Source organism: Cydia pomonella, chromosome 2, assembly GCF_033807575.1.
Source record: "Cydia pomonella isolate Wapato2018A chromosome 2, ilCydPomo1, whole genome shotgun sequence".
Taxonomy (NCBI): Eukaryota; Metazoa; Arthropoda; class Insecta; order Lepidoptera; family Tortricidae; genus Cydia; species Cydia pomonella.
In genome coordinates, this window is record NC_084704.1 from 6448862 (window position 1) to 6466452 (window position 17591).

At 36.0% G+C, this 17591-nt stretch overlaps 1 protein-coding gene across 1 annotated transcript in view; it reads left to right on the plus strand.

Moving 5' to 3' along the window:
- Positions 1-1621: 1621 nt before the first annotated feature.
- The window catches only part of LOC133532507 (atrial natriuretic peptide receptor 1), a 365542-nt gene continuing 349572 nt past the window's right edge, over positions 1622-17591 (plus strand). Inside the window, exon 1 of the mRNA XM_061871235.1 lies at positions 1622-2098. The gene's annotated coding sequence lies outside the window, so the exon portion shown is untranslated. The remainder of the gene's footprint in view (positions 2099-17591) is intronic.

The following is a 17591-nucleotide window of genomic DNA, read 5'->3' on the forward strand; positions in this document are numbered from 1 at the left end:
TATTGCCACGAGCCGTAGGCGAGTGGCAAGACTCGGGACGAGTGAAGAATGACATTTCCGCACGTGTGTCGAACGACGTGTTGATGCAATGAAAAACTAAGTTTATAAAAAATGCAAAGCCAAAAAAAGGTTGTAGAACCTGTTTTCTCCTGAAATGGAATTTCATAGAAAAAGTACCGTTATTTCGTTAGGATCGCAAAACTATTCCTTCCAACCCATTCAGTGCTAACCACGATACGTCGTTTTGCCTATACGAAGCATTTCCTCTGCATACCGGGAAGGGAAACCTATGTTATCGGCTACAACGTAGCGCTACGACCGTAACTCAGCGGTGAAGGTGAATGTGTTCAAGTTCGAAGCCGCTAGACTCGTAACGCTACGTCGTAGCCTGTAGCGTGGTTATCCCAGTATAGTAAGGAAAGTAACGGCCCGATTCGAGGAATGATTAAGACACGTTTAAGATCTTGGAAAGATATTTAAAAGATCGATAACTAAATGACATGTCAAAATTGACGTTTATTTCGATTCCGCTGACATCCCAATAAGATTTCTAACGTCAAAGTGACATTGGTTGCCCGAATCGAGCTGCTTCAGTTAATTATACGACATACAAACGACATCTAAATGAGAACTTATTTAAACCAGAACTTATCCCTATCGTATCTCATTCTTCGAATCGGGCCGAATGTCCAGAAATGCATGGAGCTGTACCTTTGTCTTGTCAGGCGACGCCTGACAATCGTACCTTGGCTCATCCTAAGCTAATGAAATGACCAAGCCGCAAGTATAACTCTTGGCTACCACCTTGCTATTTATACAAAAATGACACCAACATTAACCTGAATCTTACAGATAAGCAGAAACAGAGTACAAACTGGACCGCCGGGGCCGCCTGTCCCCCCTCCCTTATACAGAGGTATCCAAGAGTTAATTACGTTGCTTAGTATGATCCAAGGAGCAATCGTGCCAAGAGGCATTGCCTGGAACAAAAATGCAGACTTACCCCCCCCCCCCCCTGTTTTTTCCCTAGTCATAAAATAGCCTGATTAGCGCTGGATGGGTTAAATAAATCGTGTATAATGCCAGTACATTAATAAAATGTTACTCTAGTATTACATTGGTTGCGCTGTTACTATATTTTATGAGCAATGAGCTTTGTTTATATTCTTGGTAACAAAGAAATGAGACACGATAAACATCAGATTAAAAAAAACTGCAACGAGCTTTGTTACAATTACTAAGTATCAATGCTAATCAATCGGAAAATTAGCTCGGTTGTAATCACTTGAAACATTTTATTTGTAAAACAATGTTCAAGAATGTTTGATACGAGTATCAACAACACATGTCATGATAATTGATCGTGACATCGTGATGTCATAGAAAAACCTAATTGATAATGTACAGTCAGCGTCAAATACTTAGTAGCAACCAAAGTAGCCAAATAGTTCGGTACACCATATATTTAGTATGGTGTACCGAACTATTTGGCCACTCTGACTGCTACAAAGTATTTGATGCTGACTGTACCAATAAAATAATTCACAAAAACCTCCCCTAAAAAAGCGGACCCCAGGCTCCCATGAGCCGTGGCAAAATGCCGTGGAAACGCGAGGTAGAAGAAGAAAATAATTCACAAAAAAGAAATATAATCTATGGAAAAATCACGACGGCCAATTTAAGAATTTCATATCCACTCCAATAGTGATAAAAAGTAATAAAAGATTATCGCTAACTATATGAATTTATTTAATTTCATTCAATAGCGACTATCTTATCATATCGGTATAGATATCGACGAACGGCGTGTCGGATTTTTTTTTTTCATTTGGCAGATGTGTTGAGCAAGCCCTATGGCATACCGTGTTTAGTTGCAGTTTCTTAGCCAAAAAAGTTTTAGTGGAATTCGGGTGGTGAAATCGAATTGTTTTTGTTTTCAGTTCGTCTCTGAGCGCGCTTGGGGGTGGACGCTAGCGCTGTGCTATTTTCGTGTACGCAGTTCGCGTTTGTAAAAGTTCGGGAACGTTTAAAAGCGTTGTAAATTTACTTTCAGTGCTGTGTTTAGTGACATTGCTTGACTGTACCAGGATTTATACCGGTACGTTATATTTACAAGTTTTTAAATTTAAGTTGCGTTTTTATTTTAGTAAAAGAACTTATAGCTCTAGTGTGTTTTTTAAACACACCGAAATCATAATGCAAAGTGTTATACTCCTCAATCAATCTAAGAGTTATTTTAAAAACTGTTTGTCCTGTTAATGGAACTAAGGATACGCATTAGTAGGTTATTCCGACGCCGTATTTAGATATTAACTTTCCATTGTTAAGTGGCATTGCATGTAGGCACTAAAGTTTGTTTCTGTCAGGGACCAAATTTGTGTAGGTACGAACATAGAGGTACAGTCAAGTGTAAAAATATAGGTCCACGCAACTTGCTTAAAAATATGTCCCATAGCTTTTAATGACTGTAGTCAGATTGTGTTTGAGAATATTAGGTTATATAATATCTTTACCTTCTAATTCGTAAAATCGCTTCAAGCCTCAATTATCTAATTATTGTTTGTCTTAAGACAGACAGATTAATCTGTCATTTTGACTTATGTATTTGTATGAACAGTATGAAACATAAATCAACTAATTGAGGTGTGTAGCGTGTATGGATAAGGGGGATAGACATTACTTTTAACAGGTTGTAAATATTCAAATGAAGTGGGTGGGTGTTTTCTTTCAGTCTCTGTTACATTTGGATATACAATCAATTGCTTTTCAATCTGTTAATATTTCAGATTATTATAATATTCACGAAGGTATTTACTATCCGGGACCTTAAATTTGGGTAGACTTTTCAATGTTCCGTTTTAGTGTTTATTTATTTATTTTATTTCTTAGGAAAACTTACAACCAGAGTAACTAAATAGGTTTCGAAATAAAAACAGTAAGCCACTTACAAGTTTCCACAGGTGTTCCGTATCAAAACGTTACAAAAGAAACACTTATTTTATTCTCGGTTTTTTAAACGAACTAAATAATTACTAATGTTATTATATTAGAAAACTAGGTAATTATGCAACCAGATCGGAAAAGAAATACCACACGTCGGAAAAATGAAAGTCTACTTGTAAAGCGAGCATTTGTTTCAAATAAGAAGGAAAACACTGGTAATGAAAGCTTTTGTTTTAACACAACACCCTAATTAGCAATGGCGATGTACCGCAACATCGCCATTGCTAATTAGGGTGCCTTATTTTGCCTAAAAAATAAAAGTTTATAAATTTAAGCTTGTATAAGTATATAATAATTAATATCAGAAAATATGGCATAATAAATATGTTAAATTCCTAAAATTAATGAAACTTTAACTTAATGTAATTTTAAATGGGATTAAAATAATGTTATATCATCTTATTAAATGAACTACTACTTAGTTCAAATAATTCAAAATCTCAAAAAAAAAACCTTTCAAATAAAAAAAAGAAAATTATACAATGCGATTCCTTTAATGTTATTGAAAAATACAACGCAATATTTCACGGTCAAAATAGCAATTTTCTTTATCTTCCATACATTTAGGACAGACTAATATAATGTGACGTCACATTACATTATCATTTTGTTAGAGGCGTTTCAATCGTCGAGTGCGAGCCAGTCTTTAAGACCCTATTTTTATTCTTAATCTGAATTGGCTCTCATAATAACTAAGATCAGCGCGGTGCGATATAATCAAAAGTTCTTTCTTTAAATTGCAATTTTTTTAATAAGGGGCGGGGAAGCCGGGAAATTAGAAAAGAACAGAATATATGACGCGGTGCGCGAAACTTGCGACGGAAGATTTGGCTATCGCGCGGATTTTAACGTTTTACCTCGATAGCTATGAAAGTATAATTTTGTTTTAAATTTTGCTAGTAACAGGCTATTTTGTACTAAAATTATATAGTTGTGCAGGGTTACGATATACTATGAAAATGGATCAATCTTTGCGTGGCATTTGCCTTTCTATAAATGTGAAACAATTCCATATGAAAACTACCATTAGCCCGACGGCCGCTTCTCTATACCAAGGTATTTTAAATAAATCATAGACAATATTTTTACATAGTTTATTGTTTATTAATCATAGCTTTCCCCTCTACCCTTCGTTTGACTTTTTTTGAGTTTTTGGATTATTATAAACGTTAGTTGTTATAGCGTAACTTGTATTTTTTTAAATTAGCTATTCATAAGTTGTCTTTAAGTGAAATTTCTGTAATTTCTTAGTTAATAAAGTTTCTTTAAACCGAAAAGCGGAGAAGAAATTCCATACAATTTTTTAAATCTCCTAACTTATAATAAAAAATCAAACGAAGGGGCATCGCTATAATCAATGTACATCAAATTGTATTTATAATGTTGAAATCCAAAGAAACTGGGGACTACGTTCGTACGGAGAAGCGATCACGTGACTTCGTCCCCTTTCGTCTAATGCAAGATAGCTCGGATGCTCCACATCAACTTAATGGGAGACGTGCAATTTTAGGTGATCGTAACTCAAGACGTGCTTGAATAATCTTCACTCGGGGTTAATTAAATTATATTTCATTAGTAATTTCTACACGATTCCTATTTGACACCAGAATTTAATAAAAGCCTGTATAAATGATGCAATTAATTGTGACGTCCGTTCTTGTCTCTCAGCAAACAGACATGTTTTTCATTTGTTTCCTTCAAGATGTACGCTGGTTGAGTTTTAAATCAGGAGTCTGAAGAATATGTGATTGTATAATGTATAAAAAGCACATTTCATAAAAAGTATTTCATTGAATTTAACGATTGTATACTTTCCTCCTGATATGGTATTGTTTGCGGGATGTATGCTGAGGCGCAAGTCGACGGCTTTGCGGATATCACGTGGAAGCGGTTCGCCTCTTTACTTAGCAGCTGGCCGAGCAGCGCTAACAGTATCATGATGGCGTTGTTGGATAGGTGGGACTCCCCTCTGCTGCAGCAGTGGACAAAACTCTAAACTGTAGCAAAATAAATATGTAGGTTAATATTTGTTTGTAATTCCACTAACACTATTTTATAAGTTAAATGTACATGTATATATGGATTTATATCCGAAATATATTTTTTTTAATTGTATGTATTTTAAGGCAAGCTACTTGCAGAGCCTTTTATATTTTCTTCGATAAGAGTATTTATATTTTAGTCCGTCCGTCCGTCTGTCACCAGGCTGTATCTCGTGAACCGTGATAGTTAGCCAGTTGAAATTTCTACAGATTATGTATTGCGGTTGCTGCTATAACAACAAATACTACAAACAGACTAAAATAAATATTTAAGGGAGCTCCCATACAAAAAAAGTGATTTTTAGATAATTATACCGAACCCTTCGTGCGCGAGTCCGACTCGCACTTGGCCGGTTTGTTATTTGAATAATATATTGCTACAAGAAATAAAAGTAAATTTAAAGCCGAAATTAAAAGTGCGAATTCATACGGGAAACTTGCATACATAATTGTGATTATGTATTTTATGTTTAATACTTATTACATCAATCGACAAACTGGGAGGTAAAATAAAAACTGTTTTTTTTTTTTCTCGTATCGTGTTGTGATTTTACTTTCGCTTTATTCCTATGGTTCGGGTCCAAACATTTATTCGTGTGATGAGCATGGATATTTGTTCCTGAGTCATGGGTGTTTTCTATGTATTTAAGTATTTATAAATATTTATATATTATATATATCGTTGTCTAAGTACCCCCAACACAAGCCTTATTAAGCTTACTGTGGGACTTAGTCAATTTGTGTAATAATGTCCTATAATATTTATTTATTTATTTATTTAAACATATTATTTTTGACTAAGTAATATTTCGGGTACCAGAAATGTAACGCATAACTTTGTTCATCGATGCTTTACATCCGCTATAAGTATATAACAATGATTCTCGAGAATTTAACGCGTGTATTTGAAGCCACATGAAAGGGAATCAATCTTCCGTAAGTTAAAACAGCCATAACTTTTCCAGCATAATTTTCCATCTTCAATATACAGAATATTTACTGAACCATAAATTGCTTTGTCAAATGACGAAGCAATTTATAAATATAAATTCTGTTTTGTACATTTTGAACCCACAAATATATAAATGTGATCGGCGTGGTCATTTTGTTTTTTTTTTTTTTTTTTACTATAGGGACATTCTTAGACCAATTGACTAAGTCCCACGGTAAGCTCAAGAAGACTTATGTTGTGGTACTCAGACAACGATATATATAATATACAAATACTTAAATACATAGAAAACATCCATGACTTAGGAACAAATATCTGTGCTCATCGCACAAATAAATGCCCTTACCGGGATTGGAACCTAGGACCATCGGCTTCATAGGCAGTATCATTACCCACAAGGCCAGACCGGTCGTCACACGTTTTAACACTTAGCTATTTAAATGTGAGCTTTAGATTACTTCTCTGTCTCATATATTGGGATCTTATATGTAATTTACCGGGTATCGTTATAGTACTTACTTATATATGTATATACATATATATAGTACTGTTTGTCGCTATCGATGGCGGCGACCCTAAAATAAACATGGACTATGTCTATCGTAAGCCCTTTGGGTGACTGGGCTGAACATGCCTTTAAATATGTATTACACAGTATATCATTAGAATACAGAGGGCTTAGGTCTCAGTCTCCGTAGTACCTACGAACTTTCACTCACCTGCGAAGGAACTTGATCTATTATCTACATGTATCGATTATCTAGTCGTGTTGCTACAAAATAGGCAATTACATAAAATTACATTGCTTATTGTTTAACACGTTCACTGCCAAAAACACGTTTGAGTTAATTTTGTATTAGAAATGGGTCACTTAGCACTGAAAGTGTTAAGGCGTTCGTTGGTTTGAATAATTTAGGCTCGGTAGCCGCACCCGATGTAATTCATCCTGCCTGGCGACTAAGTGATATTCGCAGTATATTTATTTCATTGTCCTTTGCTCCTCGCCACACATTCCACAATTAATCTGTGTTGTCCGCGAGTCCCATTTGTCTGAATTCATTGAACTGGGAGGTCAGGGGGCCTAGTCAAAAGGACACTCTTTGATAGAAAACTTCGACCGAGACTTAAAAATGTATGAAAGTAGTCACGTGTCTTTTCGTAGCATTTGTTAGCCCTATACAGTTTTTCTTTCCATTTCGCGTTAAATTGCAAATAATGTAAACAAACCAATTTGTCTTCATTTCTTCTGTTGAAGCATTATGTTAAATTCAATTAAAGATGGCGGCCAACGCTTTGAACCCTCCAGGTCGAAAACTTACAGTTTTCATACTAATTCATAATTAAAGCAAATTTAAAAAAAAAAACATTTTCCACGTCAGCAGCTCGAACAAGGGTAATTTGCTGCTTAAAAACAGTGAGCAAAATTGCATTTTGTTCACCGAGTAAGACCAAATAACGTTCAAGTGACCTTTATATTCGAATGTCATTTCAACGTGCGAGGCCTAATACAAGTTCGAAGTATTTCGATTCTGTTGTCTTTGTCCTTTTCACGTCATTAGCAAAAAGAAAGAGACAAAGAAAGTGCATACGTAATTAAACGGTATATTGACGGTTTATAATAGACCCCCGAAATAAGTCAGACCGCATCGTTCCAAAACTAATTAATGAAATAAAAGTATATAATTTAATAAAAACACCATTTTTACGTATTTTATTATACAATCAAAACAATGAACTTATACAAATTTACGCAATTGTTACGCAGTAAATAATTCTTTTATTAGCTATCTAAACTACTTTTAACGATCTCTACTATAGTTGGCAAATAGTAGTATCCGCAATTCGGACCGTATTTTACAAAGTTTTTTTTTACAAAAAAAAGTTGTCGATTGAACTGTCAATTGATGTTTGTTGATTCATTATTTTCGTATTATTTTATTGAAATTTCTTTCGTTTTGTTTTATTGCGGTAATTAAGGTTAATTGTTAGAATACCTTCAGAAAACATGAGTGAAATAGTGATGAAGACGGATTACATTTTTACAAGTTGTAGTTTTTGATGACTGACTGACGTGAAAAATTTCGTATACTACACGAGATCAAAGTTATTTACATCTCGTGCACTTTTGAGTCCCTTACTACGCTCAAGATTCTACATAAGATTCTATTATAGAATCTTTCGCTTGCAAGGGACTCAAAACAAGCACTCGAAGTAATATCAAACTTTGTTCACTTGTTGTACAAATAACTATTAACCTCCACCTCACCTTACCTGTATACTGAATTATTTGTAATCTCTCACTTTTTATGGACAACCATAATTTTATCAACAGTGTATATACTTAAACCTTTTATATCAATGACTAGTTAAAACATAAGTGAATTATTAATATTTCAATGAAAATAACCATCGTAAACCTTTTAGGTTATATATCAAATGCTAACAAATTCTGTCATATTTGTTTACAATTTGTAATGTTTTCAATTTCTTTGGTACCTCACTTTAGATGTCAACTAGCGATCCGCTCCGGCTTCACGTGGGTTATACGAACAAATTATATAGCGATTAACTTTTCTTGACAACACGCTAATTGGGTACACTATTTTCTGAAAACTCCCATAAACTCAAAAACTACTGAACGGATTTTTATCCGGTTTTCACCATCTAATAGAGTAATTCCTGAGGAAGGTTTAGGTGTATAATTTTATTATCGCGAACGTACGTTCACATGTGATGTGTATGGGTGCATATATATGCACAGATAGACGCGGCAGGGGACTTTGTTTTACGAGTACGAGTATAAGGTGTAGTGATCGTAATGATTTTGAGATGTTTTTGCTGCGATACGTAGGTAATACTGAGAGTTCCTAGTATGTGCCACTTAGAAATCATAGATATGTATAACAAAAGCGGCAATTAAGCGACAAATATTATGCATAATATTAGAATACTCCAAAAATGAATGATAGACCCCTGTCAAGTGTATCCTGGACTAAACTTTATATTTCTTTAGACTAAATATGAAACTTATCTTTGAGACTCATCTTTCCTACCTGTGACGTTATATATAGTTGATAAGATAAACGTTGATGTAAGTAATCGCTTTGTTGTTGTTATTGGAAAGTTGTTGTTTAAATGCTCGTGCTAATATTGATACTCGAACAAGTGAAAGATTTCAAAATTTTCTACTAGTGAAACACAAAATTTGCACCATACCATCGCAAAGAAAATACTATGAAATATTACAAATCAAATTCAAATGAACACTATTAAAAGTCAATTCCATCAGCTCACATTAAGGAAAGAACTCAAAATTTGCATAGCAAAGTATTGCTACTCTGGTAGAAAATTTCCAACTTTCTCATCAGTTTTTGAAGAATAAAGAGTGCATTTACGAGCTGACGTGGTAAAAAATTTTTACGTTCTAATTTTAAAAAGAAAACATGTTTTAGAAAATTTCCCCGGATGCCCGGAAGGCGAGACAGTATATCCTGATAATTAGGTTTCTGCCCTAGCTGGGAGATATGCCAATATTATCGGCTTGTTTAGCCTCTAAGGGATAATAAGCTTTTTTCTATTTTTAATATCTCTTGGGGAGCTGTTTATTTCCGCGCTATAGGATTCACTTTACTCCTCAGATTGATCATAACTTAAATTTAGAAATTTGCCTGAAGGGAAGGACGGGGTAACGGAAAACTCAAATAAAAGCCAAATCGTAAGTATTGTTTATCGTATAGCTTCGTTACATGTCACTGAATTTAAAACGGTAGAGAGCATAAATTATACTGACAACTTAAAATTTAAAATTTCGCCCTACTAGGTAAGCAGCCTCTTCAGCCAGGATTTTGAAGTCGTTCACATGGCCTATGTATTTTGTGAGGGGACATTCCAGTACTACGTGTTCTATGGTCTGGCCTGCATGCCCACACTCGCAGGCAGGAGAGGAGCTCCAGCCCCATTTGTGCCAGTGAATTCCGGTTCTAAAGCGGTTAAGGGCTGACCATACGCGACGGGGCTCTTTGAAGCCGGTGGGAGGTGTTTGAAATCGTAAGTAGTAATCGGTCTCATTTTATTTATAACTAAACTTTGGACATTCCTATAAAAAAATCAACGTTTTTATTATTTCATACTTTTCAACAAGTATTAAATAAGTATTTTAAGAAAAATAAAAGGTAGTAACTATCCCAATGACGTGTGGAAAATACGGAAGCCGTCATAACGAATGTCCACTCACTAAAGATGCCCAACACGTCCTAACCAGACTATTAGCGGGGCGCGGAGGGTAATACGCCGTTTGATACTCTAGTGTCCGTGAGTATCCCTCTCTCTTATTTAGAAAACAGACAGACTTTTACAAATATGTCTTACATAAATGTACTAAAAATAGGCCTAAAGCTTTCTACGTTACTAAGAAAACGCTTTCTAATCGTAGGTTAGAATCGATGTGATTTCTAATAATTTTAAAACATATACAAATTTAGTCTGCATAAAACTTTCCTGACTTATTAAAAAAATCCGCATATGCTATGGATTTTCAAGTGTTTCAATTATATGTGTTACCTATAAATAATATGAAATTTATACTTACATAAACTAGCCATAAAATAAAACTACTTAAAAATTAAACTAATAGGTATTAAATAAAACTAAAACTAAAGATAACAAATACGTTATAAAAAGAATACCCCTTCTAAAGCCTCCGCCTGCGGCAAAGATCCCATAACGCTGGCCGCGTTACCTCTCTGTATCGCCAAGGATATACGCTGGGAGAGGTAAGCGCCAGCCCTATGGTCTCCAGTGGCTTCGATCAGCCGTGGCGACAGGGCCCCCATGAAGGTTTTTATGTCCGCCGACCAAGGTTCCATTGTCTCCACTGGAAGCGCCGCAAACTCATAATCTTGCAGTAAAGATGAGTATTTGTGGCGCTTGAGTAGTTGGGTCTGGTCGGCAGCAGCGCCGGCTTGTGCGCGGATAGCCTGGATGCGGGACAGCGCAAAGGTGTCTACGCATGTGGCGTCCCACACCAAAGCCCTACCCAATCTCCTCGGCACCAATGTGGCTCCGTCCGGTCGCTTGCCATCGTCTTTCACCATGCCTGTGGGTTCTAAAGTTGCAGGCACAGAGACTGTAGCAAGCGACCGCCGAACCAGATCATTAATAGTGCCATGGCGATATAATCTGCCGGCGCTTTTGGTGCATGAGAGGCCATGTCGGCCTAGCTGGTCCACGTCCTTGCCGCATGCACAGGTATGGGCGGAGCATATTTTGGCTCCAATTCGCAGACAGACCGATATCCTCAACGTATTTTTAAATCCAAAACAGTGCCGATGTTGCGCGATGGCAAGGCGTTCAGCTAGTGTCCCGATTCGTTAGTAGAGACAGCTAGTAGGCGGGCGCGATCTGAATCGTCCGGACTATTTTCTATGAGAGAAGCGTGAGTTGCTTTAAGATCCCAAACTCTGTTTTAATTTTATACCTTGTAGGTTTTTGAATGAAATAAATTACTTACATATAATAAAATTACGCCACATCTAAATTGCTCCTCTATTAAGAAATAATGACATGTGACCAGACAAAAATATATCTCTTACATTGGTCTGTGTCCAGTCAGTCTATAGGGGTTGGTCTGTGCTTATAATAGAGTCAGACCAAGATAAGTTGGCGGCGATTTTGACAGCCTAGACAGTGCAAGTGTTATTTTAAACGTCAAACTTCTATGAAATTATGACGTTTACTTACAGGTTGGCTTATCAAAATCGTTGCCAACTTAGCTTGAACTGACTGTGAAAGCTAGTTCTCTGTTATCACTTTAAAAATAGTTTTCTAGGATACATAAGTAATAAATTTTCTGATACAGTGAAGTCCACGTCTTCTTCGTTTTAATATCGTGGAATTTCTGTCAATATCACGAACCTTTCCGATCTTTGCTTTTACTTAGTAAACTTGTCCCTCTTGGGATTAAAGTCGACTTCAGTAAAAGTTCTACGCGTATTTCCCATTCATCATATACTCGTAATGTTTGGTAACTTCCTACAGACTTAAAAGTAAAAAAGAAGCTGCGTATGATTACAGCTACAGCAATCACTATTTTATGTTTTCAATGTGTAGGTTTTTTTTATTTGAATTTATACAGTGTGTATTTTTGATATAATCGCAAACTTAAACTAGAAGGAGGTTGTAGTATTATAAAACAATTTTAAAAGATTTTTTAATTTAGTGTTAACTACCAGAGCATAATTAATTTTTGATTTTTTTCGAGCGGCAATGTATTTCGTACATCAAAGTCACTTGTCACTTTGAGTTAAAACAAAATAGTGATATGTTTTTTTCTGAATTATTTTATAAGCAAATAATCGGACAGACAGACGGACATGACGAATCTATAAGAGTTCCGTTTTTTGCCATTTGGCTACGGAACCCTAAAAATGAAAGTCATCTACTTTTATAAGACGTATGAAAGTGTGTTAATTAAAGCCTAAACTAACTACCCTGAGTACCCTGAGTACGGTTGCCAGAGCTCAACGAGGGGGGGATGCTAGGGTCGGCAACGCGCATGTGACTCCTCTGGAGTTGCAGGCGTACATAGGCTATGGAGACTGCTTACCATCAGGCGGGCCGTATGCTTGTTTGCCACCGACGTAGTATATTAAAAAAAACCCTTTGATTGCATAATCAAAGGGTGACCGCATGGTCATATAAAAAAAAACACGCTGTATATTAGAAAATAATGTACCATTGACATTCACTTTTCGTACCGTGCATTCCGTTAGCGTCGTGCAAAGTCAGAAGAAGGACATAACATTTTCCAAACCTAATAAGTTTTTGGCAAACATTTCATTTTTGTTACGCGTTTTTACCGCTGACTGTACTGTACGGTTGTACAGCCAAACACAATTAGCTTGCGTTATTTTATCACATAGTATGGCCACCGCCTGTCTGTATCAACAGAACAGCTCCATGTCATCATACCTATAATACTGTATTGCCATCCGATTTACATATGTATGCAAATTTTCAGCTTAATCGGAAATCAGGAAGTGGGTCAAATTTAACTTCCAAAATTTGACCCACACTAACAAACTTACATACTAACAGGGCAAGTTAAATAAAAGATTTTTACAGTACATATGGTCCTACTTTCCCGTACTTTCCTTCAACTTATAACGTTCCCAATATCATGCTTGGACAATGCTATGTACTCCATAATTGTCGTATTATATCAGGTGAAGTACTTTAAGATTATTGTGATGTAACATATGTAATATATACGATGTGGTTGTACTTAATAAATAAAATAAAAATAAAATAAAAAACTTTCAAAGTTTTAAGGGCCATATGTATGTACTGTAAAACGTGGTACGATACACGTGTGAAGAGGTAATTCGCATTTCCTACTTTCCGCACTTGTATCGCAACTATTAAAAAGCAATATGCACAACTTATCCTAGCTCTCAAGACTCACGCATGACTTGAAACTTGAAGTGTTGGGTTCAAATTATACTTTCCTCTTTTACAACTTACTTAACAAATAGATAATATGAAATAGTATGTGATCCGCTACTACAAATAAACTACATCTTAAATTAAGAAAAAACCACAAGCAACCCGATCTAATCCCAATAAGGCCTAGTTTATAGGTTTTCTTAGTAGAAGTTCCTACATCATATCTTGGGTGCGAAATCCGAGTTCCTTTTACATGCCAGAAAAGGGGTAAAATGAAGAGGTTCCATTATAGACCCTCCAATAATCAAAGTGTTAAGGGATTTCGCTTTAGGTCCTTACGCTATACTTACCTACCTAGTTACAAAATAGCGGGAAGCGGCAAGCTCTCGCAAAGCCGGTGGCCTAGTGGTAAGAGAGCGTGCGAATTGCAATCCGGGGATCGTGGGTTCAAACCCCAGCTCGGACCAACTAGTTTTTTGGAACTTAAATAATAATATAAAAAAAAGCCTTTTATTTCCCGCTAAATTAGTACAATTTGTTTCTTACTTTATGATGGTTAGTAAATCATTTTTTGTTTTTTTTGCTTACATAATAGTTTTGGAATTGTTAGTTATTTTCTAAATAATTTGTAGATATGTAACAGGAACCCCTCTCAGGTGAAGGCCTCTTCCAAAGTTTGCCATTTTGATCGGTCTAGTGCGGTTTGATGCCAGTTTGGTCCCGCTATTTTTATGATGTCCTCGTCCCAGCGTGAGTGTGGTCTTCCACTGCGTCGCTTGCCTTGAGGCCCTTTCCATAATGTGACGACTTATGTAAGATATATTAATTTACCAGGCGCTTTACAGTGATGGAAAAAAATATGAGAAAACCAGACTAATCCCAATAAGGCCTAGTTTATCATCTGGGTTGGAAGACTTGGAAGGTCAGATGGCAGTCGCTTTCGTAAAAACTAGTTCTAGGGATTAATTGGCAAGTGGCAAAATATTTCGAGTCAATGCGAGGAAAATGGGGAATGGCAATTAATGGGGAGAAACCGACGACATTTGGCTCCTTACATCAATAACTATTAGAACTGTATTCAGTCAAATTTGATTCACATGTAGTAGGTACATTATGGTTTTTGATCATTATTTTATTATTATACACGAATGCACAGGCAGCTTATAGCTGATACGTGCACATGTCCTGCACTTGTGTTTTGTTTTGTGCTTTTATTTTGAAACACAAATGTTAGGTTAGTAGCTCACATAACGAATGATTAGTCTAAAGCCATTTCATTAATTAATCTCGCTGGACATACAATGGGTCGGTAGGTAGCTCTAAAGATCCTCTATAATCGGCTTTCGTTTGATCGTCCCGACTGTAAACGACAATGTGTATATATACACGATATATCGTCGACTTCTACGGCTACCTACTAGTAAGAAACATTCGGCGTATGGCTTGTCTAAGGCACTCATAAGCTGGAAAATTTGAACTCAAAGTGGCGTCTTAAATATTTGCGAAACTCATAGTATATTACTGTAATAGATCTCAACTAAACAAAGACTTCCAAATGTGTTTCCAGAAATAGGCTTCCAAAAAAATCGGGGCCGATTTTTGAATTAGAAGCGCTCGAGTGCTCGTGCCGGATATACCACTAGATTCCGAATTTATATCGCTCATATTTCAAAAATAGTATGTCACCCTTTTCCACAGATTTTTGAGTGACGAAATCGAGCGCTCGAAATTTGAAAATCGGCTCCTCTTGGTCGCATTTTTTTTCGCGTCTAAATCTTGTTATATAATAATAATAAAATAATTGTTAAATGAAGAGGGCTATTTAGCTATGGTTAATATACATCAAGTTATTATCTAAAAACATTTTCTATGATGACAACATCTAGAGGAAAATGAGGACTATGTTTGTATGGAGAAGCGGTCGTCAACTGTCCTATTACATTAAATTTAAGCCATTTGTGATGGCAATAGAGAGGTAATTCCACTAATATTACACTTATTACTTTAATTCACCTACTTGATACACAAATGAGAACGCGGGCTCGAACTTGCGAAAGACGTAAAAATTACGTCGTTTTACAGACAGGATTATGTGGTAAATCAGATATAAATGTAGTAAATATTCCTACCCTAAGCAACAATTATTTAATGCATTTATGTTTTAGTTTATACTAAAAGTACTTAGTAAGCATACTAAAAGGAGGCGAATTATAATCATAAAATTAATATTGTCACAGGTCTTTGTAATCACAACGTAAATTTATTGTTAATCTGGATGACAAGGTCAGTCAAAGATGTTATGGTTTAGTTCCTGATTCGCCGGATTCTTGTTTCGTCGGAAATATTAATACGAAATAAAATAATCACGGTGCTCAGACAAAGAACAATAGTACAAGTGTCTGAATTCGATGACCGAAGGCCGGAGCGTCCGATAATTGCATACTTCCTAAAATTCCATAAGTATCTTAAATGCGAAGGCCGATGGCCAGAACCGTCCAGCTGAGGCACGCCTGCACGTGAGCTGCGGGAGATTAGTGCTTAAACACAGAATAATGGTCAAAGTATCTTAATTGCGAAGGCCGAAGGTCGAGCACCGCGTAGGGCCGAAGGCTAGTAAGTGCCCGAGAGAGGCGCGCTTTAAGGTCCAAGCGTGAGTCGGACTAAATAAAAAAAATGCGACTAGGATGTATCCGGCACACAGCCGCAATGATACTTGTACTGTTGATTGATTAGGTACTTGTGCTATTGTTCCGTGTGTGTGTGTACTACATTCCTGCAAATATTTTAATATAAATATAATATCTAAATGTAGCTATTCAAATTGTTGATTCGTGATTTATTTGCGTCCCTAAGCACCTAGGGTAAAGGGTTAGACAATGATTCACGCGTTTTATTCTAAACCAAAGGGAAACTAGACCTAACTTAAACTTGTCAGCTTTACTCACGATGTTTGCCTCCACCCAAAAGGGGTTAGTAAATATCCAATGATATTTACGAAGTACATCCGTACGTTTCAAAAAACTTATTGGTACTCGCCGGAGTTCCAACACACGACTTTCGGTTTGAAAAAACCACCATTTGGTTCAGATAACTGAACAAAAGTATCTGAACCAAATGCCGTATTTCGCACCCTAATAATTTGTACCAAGGAGTATCTTGGTATAATCGCCATCAGGGCGGCCAAAGTGCTCAAAAATATCTCAACACGTCAGTCAAGGCGCTAGAGGGCGTGTTCATACATTTTTGAGCACTTCGTCCGCTCGGATATATCTGATGGCAGCTGTATGAAATATAATTTTCATATTTACTCTTTGGTGAAAGGCAACATCGAAACAAGATCTGAATTGAAACTGACGAAAATAATTTACAAACTTATTAGAAAATTAAATCGTAAATACGACCACAAAATCAAAGGGTAGTTAGTTAAGCCTTTAATGAACACACTTTCATAGGTTTTATAAAAAAATTACGACTTTTATTTTTTCATATAAAATAATACAGCCAGAAATGTATCACTACTTTGTGCTAACTCAAAATGTCCCATTAATGACGCGACGTCACAACTGTCACAAGTGATCACGATGTACGAAATACATTGCTGCTCGAAAAGAAAAAAAAAAACAAATACTAATCTAAACTAACTTCAGAGTAAATGAAAAATTTCCTTCAGAATCATTTCATACTACTAAAACCTACATCTTTAAGTTTGTGGTTATGTACAGATAACATAGTGAATTTCCTTTCTTTTTTCATAATACAACGAAACCCCAAAACAACCACCTGTCCAATAAGAATGCCGAAAAAAGCAATTTCCTTTTCGTTACTTATTTCCAAGCAATTTAGCCTTATTAGGAGCCTATACTTAAGGTTTAAATATATTCCTGCTCGCTTATAAAGAAGAGATTGCATTAAACGTAACATCTTCGCACATAAGCTTAAATTTACATGTTGATGGTGTGATCAAATATGATAATTGGAAAGGAGCACACAATTAGGCTTAAGCTTAAGTATTAAGCAAGATAGAAGCCGTAAAGGTTTCAGGTGAAATTAACGTTAACATTTAATTTTAAGTGTAGCCCTAGAAATAAATTCTAAATTAACAAATTGCTTGATTAACGTGTGGCTGATACCGCTGTACTGGCCCCAATCTT